Here is a 14,660-nt window from a genome sequence, read left to right as displayed (position 1 = left end):
TTGGGACAACACAACCCCTCCTGGGGGTTAACCAAACTGTCCCTTCGGGCAGCTTGCACAGAAAGCTAAAATGCACAGACTCCAAATTGTAGCAAATCGTGTCCTTTTCAGGTCCTGGGGGCCCTGCTTCTCCTCACTCACTCTGCAGAAGCAGCCTGGGCAGGGGTTCAGGTCTCGGGCTTTCCTTCAACCCCCATCTCACGGAGCCAGCGCAGGTGTGAGTGTGGCCTGTGGACCGAGGCAGGGCAAGGGCGGGCGCTGGGAAGTGGCGCTTTAATCGCACCCACTCTTAGGCAAAACACAAGCCATAGGGACACCAAGGGAGTGGGTTCAGGGCAGTGGTTTTCTATTTTAAAATTAAGCAATTATTATTTTTGCTGGGTAGGGAGGTGGTGGAAGAAAGGGACGTAGTTTGTGCAAGTTCTGATGGGAGTCACAGGTTCCCCACAGAAAACTGGACGCAGGTTCACAGAGGCAGGTTTGCATCTGCGTCCCGAGGCCCCGCGGCTTCGCACACCGTGCAGTTGAGGCACAAGGCTGGGGGCGCAGGTCCGGGCAGGGGGTGGGAGGGATGCCCAAGAGGGAGCCAGGCTTCGGAGAGTGGTTCCACAGGCATGTTCAGCAGCAGCCACCACAAAACCGTTCTGGTTCCTCTCGGTCGGTCTGCCCATCTTCCCAGATCCCATGGGTGGGCTCTCCGCAGGGAGGGGACAAGCCGAGGCTCGGAGAGGCCAGTGCAGTCAAAACTTCTAGCAGGAATGAGGCAGGACTGGGGACACAAGGCAGGGCTGGGGTCACCAGGCAAGGCTGGAGACTTCTGGAGGGGCAGTGGGACCCTTTAGGTGTGGGGTACCCTGGAGGGGCGGGGGGACCCAGGAGGGGCGGGGGGACCCAGGAGGGGCAGGGGGACTTTGTAGGAGTGGGGGTACCTTGGAAGGGCACCGTGCCAGCCGGGAGCTCACGCAAAGCTTGGCCATTGGTGGGACGGGGACAGCAGGACAGAGTTAGCTGATTCTCGGCGCGTTGCCTTCCCAGCCTCGTGGGATGCCGTAGCGTGTCTCAGAGCAGTCTGGGGAAATTTTTTCCAAATGAATCAAGCGCTTCAAACTGTTCCTGAAACGTAAGCACTCAGTCCACACCTTCAGGTGGAAACCTTGTGTTTTATGAAACCAAATTTGTCTGTCCAAACTTTGTGGCTCTGAAAATTTTTTTTCTGGCTTTGAAAAGCCTTCCCTGTGAGTGCACAGGTGGTTTGCTGGTAGATGCTCGCCTTCTGTGCAGGAGACATGGGCTCGATCCCCGGACCATGCACGCCACCAAAAAAAATAATAATAAAATTTAAAAAGCATTAAAAAAGAAGAAGCCTTCACTGTCCCAGGGTGATAAAAGCACCCACCTGTACTTTACATTGATATCATTAACCATTTCAAATTCATGCTTAAGGAGTGGGTGAAGCACAAGGCTGACTGAACCACTGTCACTCGAGCTGCGCTGTGATAACGGACAGGCTGAAACTTTCCCCTCGGGTCCCTGCTGCCACCCGACTAATCCTTATGCTGGGCCTCACCCCAAAGGTCGGCCGGTGGGGTGTGTACTCTGGGCTTGAATCTCACCTCCACTCTCACTTCTACCTCTCCTGGGCTGGCAGCTTCCTCAAGCATCGATTTTCATGGAGAACATCTGCAGACACCAACCCCTTTGTAAAGTGGGGGCTGTAGCAGGACCTGCCATCATCACAAGAAGCTCCAAAGACCCAGCCCCTGTCAGCCAGCACTGCTCACTGTGACGACACTTTATAAGTGCTGATAAATCTCACCCGCCGTTATCCAGGCTGCACTCTACAGTTATAGAGACTTAGAGTTACCGACAGCTGGAAGGACGGTGCTTCCGCCACCATCGCAGTGAGCGGGGGTCGGTTGGGGCAGGCCCTGGAGCCGCAGCTTCTTGGTTACCTGGTCTCTCTGAGCCTCTTCATCCTCATCTGTAAAATGGGGACAATGATAGTATCTCCCTCTCAGAGTCAGGAGCTCAACATGGCTCATGGTTGTGCAAGGGGGTTTAGCACATTGCTTTAGTATATCATCCATGTCCCCATTTTACAGACTATAATTTAATTGGATTGGACATGTTTCCAAATTTAGAGTCTTAATCAGAAAAGTGGGCATCTCCTTATTTTCTTAGCTATCCTTTATCTCTGTGGTAGGTTGAATTCTGTACTCCCAAAACACACGTTCGTGGTGGTTTTAGTTTGTTAAAGCTGCCAGAAGGCAATATACCAGTAATGGGTTGACTTCTATAAAGAACATTTATAAAGTCATAAGTTTACAGTTCTAAGGCCATAAAGATGCCTAAACTAAGGCATCCAGAGAAAGATACCTTGGCTCAAGAAAGGCCAATGCCTGAAGTAGAGACATGAATGAAGCTGATCTGGATAGGACTAAGGTATATCAGAAGACTGGGTAAAGGATGACATTATCCATGATTTAAAACTTCAACTTCTGTGTGAAACTAAAGGGAGACATGTTTATTTGGCACAAAATCTATATTTGGGGCAATGCATTTCCAAATTTAACTCATATGGTAAGTTTAATTAATACCATAATTACATGGAATCTTGAATAGGGAGTGAGATTTTGTTGGTTTGTCGAGGTTGGTGTGATGCCCCAATAAATCCCAGAGAGATTTGGACAGTGAAGAAAGAAGTATTTGCAAAGTCCCTTTGGCAGAATAAGGAGAAAGGAGGAAATTTTCAACTTCATGATATTCTTGCAATCAGTGGGGACAACCAAATCAATATGCTGAGCCCTTGAGCCTGGGGGGTCACCCCATGAAACTTATTCCTGAAAGGATAGGCTAAGCTTACTTAAAATTAGGCCTAAGAGTCACACCCAGAGAACCCCTTTCATTGCTTAGATGTAGCCTCTCTCTCTAAGCCAACATGCCAGATGAATTCACCACCCTCCCCTCCACGTGAAACATGGCTCCCAGGGGTATAAACCTCTCCTGCAGCATGAAACAGAAACCCAGGATGAGATGAGAGCCAGCATCAAGGGATTGAGGAAACCTTCTTAACCAAAAGGAAGAAGAGAGAAATGAGACAAAATAAAGTGTCAGTGCCTAAGAGATTTCAAATGGAGTTGAGAGGTTATCCTGAAAGTTATTCTTACTCATTATGTAGATATCCCCTTTTTGGTTTACGGTGTATTGAAGTAACTGGAGGGAAGTACCTGAAACTTAAAACTTGTATTCCAGTAACCTTGAGGATTTCTTGAGGATGATTGTATAATGATATAACTTTTACAATGTGACGGTGTAATTGTGAAAACCTTATGTGTTTGATGCTCCTTTCATACAGGGTATGGAGATGAGTAAAAAATATGGATAAAATAAAAACAAATAATAAGGGGAACAAAGCTTAAAATAATTTGGGTAGATGGAAATATAGTGGTCAATGAAAGGGAGGGGTGAGAGGTATGGCATGTATGAGTTTTTTCTTTTACTTTTTAATTTCTTTTTTCTGGAGTGATGCAAATGTTCAAAAAAATGATTATAGAACATGGCTGCCCCCCACAAGATTGGATCAGGATGAAAAAACTGGCTTTTCTGGGGTACATAACAGTTTCAAGCTAACACAGTGGTCTTTGTCTACATTCCTGTGGGTGTGAGACCATGTAACTGGGACTTCCTGAAGATGGTGCTTTAGTTAAGGTGTGACCCAGCTGATGAGGGTGGTCCCTAACCTGGATTATTGGGGTCCTTTATAAGCAGAAGAAATTTGGACAGAAGGATAAAGGCATGGGGAGGAAAGTTGATGGAACCTAAAGGAAAAAGGAGAAGACATCGCCATGTGGCTGGAGAGCCATGGAACCCCCCAAATTGCTGGCCAGCCAGAACGCTACCAACACAGGATGAAGCCAATCCTCTACCATCTGAAACCAAAAGGCAGTAAGTTCCTGTTATTAAGCCAGCCCATTTTATGGTAGTTTTTGGAGCAACTTTGGGAATTCTGAGGCCATCTTTTCATATTTCCTAAGATTCTCTAGTGTTTCAGGATGTTACAGTTATTAGGAAGAGGACTTTTTGCCCACTTTATTTTTAAACTTGTATACAGAAAAAAAAACATGTCTGTACCTATTTTAGCTGGCATTTAGACACAATTTTCTTATTAGTGTTAATCATTTTTTTAATTTGATTTTTAAAAATTTTCTTGATAAGCTTTTATAAAATCTGAACCTATACTTTTGGTCTTTTTCATTGCAAAATTATTATTTTATTTCTTAAATGAGTTAGGGTGATTGCATAGTTTATTATTCCAATAAGGTCACCTTTGAGAACAAAAGGGAGCATAGTTACTTACGCTGGCCAGCCATCATGACAGGGACCGTCCCAGGGAGTCCGGGGTTTGACCCCAGGTGGTCTTGCTTTGGCCATGAGTCTGCAGTCATGGCCGATTGTGGCAGTGATAATCGTGGGCTGGTGACACTCCTGGCTTTGTGTCAGCATCGAGTTTGATGTTTACCCTGGCTATATAATTTATTCAGAGAAACAGATACACAAGAAGACACATTGGAAAATATATATATGTGTGTACACACAAGTAGATGACAATACAGATTTAGGTCCAGGCACAGACATAGATATAGACGTGGACATAGACACAGACATGGTCATGGACATGGACAGGAACATGGGGGTGGACACAGATGTGGTCGTGGCATAGACATGGTTGTCAATGTGGTCATGCACATGGGTGTGGACACAGACATGGTCACGATCGTGGACATGGACATGTCATGGATGTAGATGTGGGTGTGGACATCAAAATTGACATAGATATGGTAGTGGATGAGGACATGGACATGGGTATAGACATAGTCATGGTCATGGGCGTGGATGTGGACGTGGATGTGGACATTAACATAACCATGGATGTGGACATGGATATAGACATAGTCATGGTCATGGGCGTGGACGTGGATGTGGACATTAACATAGCCATGGACGTGGGCATGGATATAGACATAGTCATGGTCATGGGCGTGGACGTGGATGTGGATGTGGACATTAACATAGCCATGGACGTGGACATGGGTATAGACATAGTCATGGTCATGGGCGTGGATGTGGATGTGGATGTGGACATTAACATAGCCATGGACATGGACATAAACACAGACATAGTCATGGTCATGGGCGTGGACATGGACGTGGATGTGGACATTAACATAACCATGGACGTGGACATGGATATAGACATAGTCATGGTCATGGGCGTGGACGTGGATGTGGACATTAACATAGCCATGGACGTGGGCATGGATATAGACATAGTCATGTTCATGGGCGTGGACGTGGATGTGGACATTAACATAGCCATGGACGTGGACATGGGTATAGACATAGTCATGGTCATGGGCGTGGATGTGGATGTGGACATTAACATAGCCATGGACGTGGACATGGGTATAGACATAGTCATGGTCATGGGCGTGGACGTGGATGTGGACATTAACATAGCCATGGACGTGGGCATGGATATAGACATAGTCATGTTCATGGGCGTGGACGTGGATGTGGACATTAACATAGCCATGGACGTGGACATGGGTATAGACATAGTCATGGTCATGGGCGTGGACGTGGATGTGGACATTAACATAGCCATGGACGTGGGCATGGATATAGACATAGTCATGTTCATGGGCGTGGACGTGGATGTGGACATTAACATAGCCATGGACGTGGACATGGGTATAGACATAGTCATGGTCATGGGCGTGGATGTGGATGTGGACATTAACATAGCCATGGACGTGGACATAAACACAGACATAGTCATGGTCTTGGGCGTGGATGTGGACGTGGATGTGGACATTAACATAGCCATGGACATGGGCATGGACACAGACATAGTCATGGTCATGGACGTGGACGTGGACACGGACATGGACATTAACATAGCCATGGACGTGGACATAAACACAGACATAGTCATGGTCATGGGCGTGGATGTGGATGTGGACATTAACATAGCCATGGACGTGGACATGGATATAGACATAGTCATGGTCGTGGACATGGACGTGGACGTGGATGTGGCTGTGGGCATGGGCATCAACATAGACATGGACATAGACACAGATGTGGTTGCAGACATGGACATGGACATAGACGTGGTCATGATGATGGATGGACATGGTTGCGGACAATGCATGTGGACATGGACATGGACAAAGTCATGGTCAAGGTCATAGACGTAGACATGGACATAATCACGAACATAGACAAGGACATGGACATGGACGTAGAGACACAGATTTATAGAGAGAGGTATAGGTATAGATATGTAGATGTAAAAACTTAAAGAATTCTCTCCTAGCTCATTAACGCTCTTTTTTTTTAAGTCAAGAACAGCTGTAGGATTTTATCGAATGTTTTCATATGGCTGTTAGCTTTCAATCTATTCAATGTTGAGAATTTTATTAAGAGGTTGCCTAGGGTTGCACCTTTTGCACCCCTATAGTAAATCTTTCCTGCTCACAGTACATGGTTCTCTTCAACCACAGCTTGTCTAGATTACTAATATTCTATCTAGAATGCGGGAATCACATTCCTAAGTGAGGGTGGCCTAGAAGTTTCTCTATATGTGTGTGAACACGAGGCAGGTTTAGTGTCTATGCATGCTTGTCTTGTAGGAGACATTAGAGGTTGTCTCCTAAACCTTCCTGTCCCTCTCTAAACCACAACATGAGCCATCAGAGGAGAAGCATGGCCTCTGGGCTGGAGGGAGTCAGGATAGTGTCACACTGGGCTGTGAGCCCTTTCACGTGCGTGTCTCCCTTAGGAGCACGTTACTGCGAGTCTACACGGGGCTCCCTGGCACGCTGTTGGAGCAGCCCCTGCTTCCTGATCTGAGGCAGCCAAGCACAAGAGGTCAGGCTGGTTGCACTGGTGTCTTTAGTGTCCGGTGTCAACGTCTTCTGTTGCAATGTCACTGGTAACCCAGTAGATGATGAGGTTCACACTTATTTTTAGAAGCAATTAAATGGAATGTTGTCTCAGGGAGAAGAGACTCACGCATTTGTGGCCTTTTTCCTTCTGGCAACCCCTCCCCAAATTTGTGTTTGCAGGGGGTCTCAAAGGTACACACAGAAGAGAGGCCCTTTCTTCCCACGCCTCCCCCGTGCCCTAGTTTTTGGTAGATCCTGACATTCAGCTGCAGTAAGTGTTTGGCAATTGCCCAAAAGTGCCTTGTGTCTGTAACTCTATGAGCATGTTCCCTTGCACAGCACAATCTCCTCTTCCACGCCTGCTAGTGACCCCTCATGTCCTTCTGGCACCCTGGAAGCTCAGCCTCCCCTCTGTGCTGTCGCCCTTGGGCAGGTTGGCTTGTGGTCTCCTCTGTGGGCGTGCACCCCCACCACGCCTTTGCGCCTTGCTGCACCTGTCCTTCCTGAGCACGTGTCCTTCCCGAGCTCCTGTCCTTCCTGAGCGCCTGTCCTTCCCAAGGACCTGTCCTTCCCGAGCACTTGTCCTTCCCGAGCGCTTGTCCTTTCCGATCTCCTGTCCTTCCCAAAGACCTGTCCTTCCTGAGCGCTTGTCTTTTCCGATCGCCTGTCCTTCCCGAGGACCTGTCCTTTCCGATCGCCTGTCCTTCCCGAGCGCCTGTCCTTCCCAAGGACCTGTCCTTCCTGAGCGCTTGTCTTTTCCGATCGCCTGTCCTTCCCGAGCGCCTGTCCTTCCTGAATGCCTGTCCTTCCCGAGGACGGTGGGAGGTCTTTGAATATTTAGGTATCTCCACCCCCTGGCAAGGGCCTTGCATCTGGGACTCGGAGCTCTGCTCCCTGCTTTAATGACTAGGCAGGAGGGGACTCTGCTCTACCCACTCAGGCCGTGTGGCCAAGGCTGGGGCACTGCGGAGGGCGGGTGATGCCCAGTGGCTTGAGCCATGCTGGGGGACCGGGGCCCCCTGAAGTCCCCTTCGGCGGCTCCGGACGGTACCCACTCGACCATGATGGTGCTCAGGGTGTTCAGTCACCCGTGTGTGAGCCCCGAGGCCCGCCGGACCCCCAGTTCAGCTCTGAGTAATACCTGTATTGACTGTGAAATGGTTATAGAAACTAATTTACATCAACAATTTATAAACTCCAAAGATACAGCAATGCTTTGGGGATGTCAGGAAAATGTTATTTACAAGTCACACTCTACGATAATTTATAGAGATTTACCCCCCGGGTTACTGGAATTGAATTGGAAAGTAAGAAGAGCATTTCCAGATTCATCATTTGCATATTTATTGGCGTTTATCTCCAGACGCGACACTTCTCGCGCTCCCCGCCCCTCCTCCCGCCCTGTCACTCCTCCAGGTGGTGACAAGTTCCATGGGCAGTGCTGGACCTGGCCCCCAACATGTGGCCCTCCAGGCGTCCGCGCTGTGTCCCGGGGGCCCCAGGGCAAGGGGCAGTGGGCTTCTGAGGCGGCGGCGTGCCCAGGTTTTCCCCGAGCCTGCAGAGGCAAAGGTGGGCGGGTCCCTCCCAGGTCTGGCCAGGCTGAATTTGCCCTGGGGCCCTCACACCAAAGACAGAGGAGGGGTGTCCCCAAGGGCCCCAAGGCCTGGGGCGGCTGGCCAGTCCCCCTGCCGAACGCCCCCAAGAGTCCCGTGCCTCGGCTTCGGCGTGGCCTCTGCACCAGGCCAGCTGGGGCCACCTCCTACCAAGAGCAGTCCTGGGAGCCAGGCAGCAAGGACGGCATGAGAGGGTGGCGGGCGGCAGTTCCCCAGGCTCCTGGAGACGCTGAGGGGCTGGGGCCAGCCTCCCGCGGCCGGGCAGCACCCAGGCCCGTCCATCCCCCGAGCCATGTCCAGCTGCCTCCTGGCGCTGGTGGGGAACATCAGGTATTGGGTGCACATGTCAAAGTAGGCCCTGGGCCGTCGAGAACGGTCTTATCCCTGTAAGGTTCCTTGGAGCAGAGGGTGTGAGACGGGCTCTGCAATCATCAGGTTCCTACCAGACGCCCCTGGGTCCAGGCTTGTCCGCAGTGACGGGTTACAAGTAGCGGCATCGCCTGGCTGAGCTGACGCGGCACAACTCTCAGCAGGCCAATGCTTTCCTGTGGCACTGGCTGGCGCCGGCTCCACCCTCCCTGAGGAGCAGAAGCCAAGTGTACGGGGTACCAGGGCTGGGCAGCGGGGCGCCGCTGCGCATGGGCGGAGCACCCAGCACTGCCTCAGCTTCTTCTGTGACTGGAGCGAGCCTCTTGGAAGCTCGGGGCCCCTGCACCCCAGCTGGATGGAGACAAGTTTGGTTAGCTTCCTCATGAAGGTGGCTGCTGCTCGGAAATTCCGGAAATCCTTGTCGACACACTCTGTAGGGGACAAATAAGGCAGAATGGTCTCTTTCCAACTTACCTCCTCTCTTAGCATCAGCAGTCCTGGGGAAGGAAGAGGGGGGCACGGCTGCCCGGCTCCATCTTAGTAGCTGCCCCTGTGCCCAGCTGTGGAGCAGAGAGGAGCCGCCGGCCTGCCCAGCATCCCCCTGCAGAGAAGACCTCTCCACGGGGCAGAACCGGGGGCCGGGGGGCCTCCAGCAGCACCCCTCGCTGGGCACGGCCCTGCCTGCCCAGGCTGAATGCGCTTCAGCATTTGCTCCTTCATCTTCATCGTCTTCTTTTGTCCTCCTTCTTTTTTAGCCCCGGGTGCGTTTGGGTTTGAGCAGGTAAAGACTGGTCCAGCATGGGAGAAAACATCATATTCTGCTACGGGGCATCCTTTGTTGTAGGGTGCTCTGAGCACTTCATCAATTCACCGATTTTATTTTTTTTTTAATTCCTCTCCTTTTCAGCAATGAATTTCTTGCCCAAGAGTCAAAACCAGGCTCATGGGAAAAGTGAGCATTTTCTTAGGCCCCTGGACAGATTCTCCCGCTGCTCTTTGGGGCAGATCCCACAGCGGCATGCCCTCCACTAAGACGTGCCGTGAGTATCCACCCCGGACAGCGTGTTTGCTCCTCAAGGCGAATTCTTGACAAGGTCAGCAGCGACTCCGTCTGGATAGCTGGAATCTGAGTTTGGCGGTTTGGGAACATCTGTTACGGTGTCAGCTGCAGCCAACGCCACGGTTAGACGCTCGGCTTCTCGGGCCGGAGGGGGCCTCGTAGGTGGAGCGGGAGATGTGGCTCAGCACAGGACGCCGCGCCAGAGGTGCGGGTTTGGGACACAGGACCCTGTCCTGGCCCGGGAAGGACCTGCACTTTGGTAGATGGGCGTCCGGCCGAGTCGCCTAGCCTTGGTTCTGTCGTGTGGCCTGCTCGAGACTCGCTTGGCCTGGTCACAGTGTGGTCAGCTGTGGCAAGGGCCAAGAGTGCCCCCGGTTCTGAGCCCCTCACACCTGTAGGAAGTGGGGTGCTGCACTTCAGGCTTTTTAAACGGCACTGGGTGAGCCAAGTCGAACGTGGGAACCGGGCTCTGTGCCAGGCAGCACGTACACAGCTTGGGTTGCAAGGGCTGTCAGAATGCTGCTCCCCGGGCTGATGTGGAGGAGGGTGGGGAAGGGGCAGCGGCTGCACTGGGCAGCACCGTCCCTCCGCGGAGCCCCGGTTCTGGGAGAACCCACCTTTGATGAGCAGGCAGGCTGCTTCCTCAGTGTTCAGACTCAGTTTTAGCTTCACACAGGGCTCTGAAGGGAAGACGTGTAAGTCTTACACATAATCTTTCTTTTAAATCTTCTAGTCTCTAGCTTAGTATGGTGGATAAGGTAATGCAGCAAAATGCATCTCATGCATGAGAAGTTTTTTTTGTGGGAAGATCGAATTCAGATGTATAGAGGCAACATTTTCTGCCCTTGGGCATTTTCAGTCCGGAGCTTGGCCAGCCACATCCTTCCCTGGGGATTTCGGTTACTCAGTCCTGGAAGTGTTTGTGTTCTCAGAATCCTTTTAAAATGTGAAAATGGTGGTTCCTTCAGATCTTCTCCTCTGATTGCTCCTCAGCCTGTGGGTGGCCTTGAAGACACCTGAAGACCCATTAAAGAAAGGGGCTGAAGTGGACGTTCGCTCTGGCCAGCATGGAGGACAGGATTGCGGATGCGAAGCCAGGCTTTTGGGCAGAGCCATGTCCTGCCGTCACACCATCCACAGGAGATGAGGCTGCAGTATCGGGCCCTCCAGGGTGCTTAGTCTCTGCAGTGTTGGGAAACCCGTTTTGGAAAATGTCACCAATGTTTTCTTTTGTACGCAATGTCCTTTGTTTAATTTTTGTCACAAGTGAAATTTGACTCTGATGGGCGACTCCCAGCCCAGGGCAATTGCCTTTGGACCTGAGCTGAAATGCACTGCGTCTGCTCATCCGGTCTGGACCGGGGCTCTCAATGGTTTCTATCTCTTGACCACCCGACTTCCCCATTCGGAAACATCGCTGAGAAGAGCTGAGGGCCAAAGGCGGGAAATGATTCTCCCAAAAAGCTGTAACAGTCTGATGGGGGGATTAGATGAGCATGAGCCAATCCCCCTCCTCCACCCACCCACCCATTTTATCAAGTGTTTTTGGCTTCGTTTGAGGAAAACTAGTGAGACTTTGTTCCTTTCTGTTTATGGAAATAAGCAAGAACTGCTCTAAGGTGTCCATATTGCAGTAGACATTAGGCAAATATTTTCAAACTAAGCATAAATATACCGTCGAATAGAAGCCATCCTAATGGCAACTCAGAAAGGCTGAACTTAGAGGGGTACAGCCCAGGGGCAGGGCACCGTGTGCGTGGGGGCAGCGAGGGACAGCACCAGGGCCTGGGGCGGGGGTGTGTGCCTCGTCTATGTATGGCCTTGGCTCAGTCCCACGGCGAGGTCCCCATGCAGGGCAAGAAACCCTGTCTCAGGGAGTGGACGGTCTTTCCAGGGCAGAGTGCCCAGTCCACAACCTGGGGACTTCAATCGTCCACTGGATTTCTTTGTGGCTGGACCACATCTGCAGTCAGGGTTCCGGGCTAGTGTAGGGTCTCTCAAAGCATAGCCAGGTTCTACCTACTAGAGGCCGGTCTCACCCCTGCCCTCATGCACCCCTGTGCCTCCCGAGGCCCCTTAACTCTGCAATCCCCCGCACCTTCACACCCCCACCCCCGTATCCCCATGCCCCTACGGCCCCGCACCCCTGCACCCCCACACCCTCTCTCCTCTGCACCCCAGGTGCGACGAGCCCACTGTCTCCAGACATTTGCCATGGGGGTGCAAAATCACTTGGACAGAGAGGTCAGGTCATGAGGTCTCCTGATTATTTCCCCAAAACCATTGAACTTCTTTTATTTGTTTTTATTAGAGTGGTTGTAGGTTTACAGGTAACTCAAGCAGAAAATGTGGGGTTCTGTATGTCCCCAGACACACTCAGTTTTCCCTGTTATTAACACTTTGCATGTGGGTGCACCTTTATTCCAACTGGTGAAAGAGTATTAGTGTAATTATATTTTTAACTGGGTTCCAGTTTACCTTAGGGCTCCCTCTTTGTGTTACATAGTCCGATGGCTTTATGTTGTTGTTCTAGTATCATATATATGGCCTGAATTTTCTACTTTCAACCACACCAACGTGTTTCAGTGCTGTCAATGACACTCACAGTGTTACGCGGCCATCATGCCATCCATCACCAGAACTTTCGCGGCACCCTCAGAAGCACCCTGGATGAGTTAGGCATTGCCTCCCCATCCCTGGTCCCTACTGGGGCCCCTGGTAACCTGCAGTCTAGTCTCTGATGCACAGGATTTGCTCATTCTGATGATTTCCTGTCAGTGAGATCCTCCAGCTTTTGTCTTTCTGTGATTGGCTTATTTGGGGCAGAATGAAGACTTCAGGGTCCATCCATGTTGTCACATGTGTCAGGACTTCTTTCCTTTTTTCTGAATGAATAATATTCCATTGTATGTATATGCCACATTTTGCTGATGCATTCCTCAGTTGGTGGATGCTTGGACAGCTTCTATCATTTGGCAACTTTGAATTATGCTGCTGTGAATGTTGGTGTGCAAATATTTGTCCTTTTGGGCATATATCTAAAAGTGGGTTAGCCAGGTCAGACAGTAATTCCATACTTCACTTTCTGAGGAACTGCCAAATCATCTCCCACTGTGGCTGCACCAGGGCACACACTCACCAGCAATGAACAAAGGTTCCTATTTCTCCACTATCTCCAAATTTTTTTCTAAAAAAATTATTGATAAAATACATGCATTCGTGGCATACAAACATTCCATGCATGGTGTACAATCAATGGCTCACAATATCATCACATAGTTGTATATTCATCACCATAATCATTTTTCAGGACATTTATATCACTCCAGAAAAAGAAATACAAAGAAAAGAGAAAAAACTCATACATACTGAATTTTTAAATCATTCACCTCATGAGGGAGAAAAAAATGAATAAGAAACCCCAATGTATATAACAATTATTTTAAGTTATGTATACAAAAAAATGTCGCTATAAAAAATATTAGGAAAGCTTAATTTCTCTGCTATTTTTATTTCTAATTTCTGTCCTGTTCCTCAGTTGATCATCTTGTCCACCTCTTCTATTTTGGGGATGTTATAGACCATGACAGACCATTAGAGGACTTGAACACAGGTGTCTGCGTGAAAAAATAAGTAAAGGGGGTCAAGAAAGACGTACCTTAGACAAACTGCTATTTATATCGTTCATAGAACAAAGTTGAACTTCACAAAAGATTCACAGGCATGGCCTGACTTTGCATGAACTGTGGGAAGTCCTACCTTTTGCCCACATGCAGATGGGGCTCAGGCTGTGAGATGTCTGTAGCCATCTCTGGATGTCCAAGGACTGCAGAGCTCTGATCAATGCACCACGGAGGAGAAAGGGCCCAAATGCCAGCAGCTCGTGCCGTGGAATATGCGGGAAGGTCCTGTAGTGAAGGTGGCTGATCCCCCACCCATGATGAAGCCTGAAGGTAAACCTCTGTGTGAATGAGATTATTAAGTTCTCTCTCCGTAAAGGAGCAGTGACCCCCCTTTCAGCGGCCTGAGTCTCCTCCTTCAGTGACGCCATTGTCCTTCCCCTCCCCACGATGATTAATTTCAACAGCCCCATGAGTTCCAGGGTGATTTTTCTAGACTAATGTTCCATGATTCGCTTTTTCTCTGAGTATGTCTGAAGACCCCTGGAGGCTAGCCGGCTGCTGGCCCTCTCCCAGGAGCTCAGGGTGGTTTCCACCAGCAGGTCATTTCATAAGACCAAACCCCTTTCCCTTCGTAAAGGGCGGTGAACATGTTACCCCAAAGGCATTTGAATGTGCTAGAGGCAATCACGTGCGCACTGAGGTGGGGGTGGGGCAGGCCAGGGGCAGGGCAGGGCTGTGCTCGTACCCCAGAACACCGGGTCCTCCGGGGGGAACAGGGACTGTGGCTGGGAGCCCCTCCGGGGTCCCCTCACTGACCCCCCAAGCTGGAAGGTATGTGCCAACATCCTCCTGAGTGGAGGCATCACCAGCACCCACCGATTGCCCATCACGGATTCTGATTAAGAACCTGGCCTCATTCCACCCCCTCCCCTGCTCCCAAGTCTCCCTCTCTCAGATGAAAAGGGCAGCACCAGCTCTGATTTCCACCCCCTCCAAAGTAGAACTGTCTACAGGCTTAGAGATAATGACTCCTCTGGACTTAGAG

This window comes from Tamandua tetradactyla, chromosome 9, assembly GCF_023851605.1.
Source record: "Tamandua tetradactyla isolate mTamTet1 chromosome 9, mTamTet1.pri, whole genome shotgun sequence".
Lineage (NCBI taxonomy): Eukaryota > Metazoa > Chordata > Mammalia > Pilosa > Myrmecophagidae > Tamandua > Tamandua tetradactyla.
The sequence above is the reverse complement of the archived record's forward strand: the minus strand, read 5'-3'. Positions refer to the sequence as shown.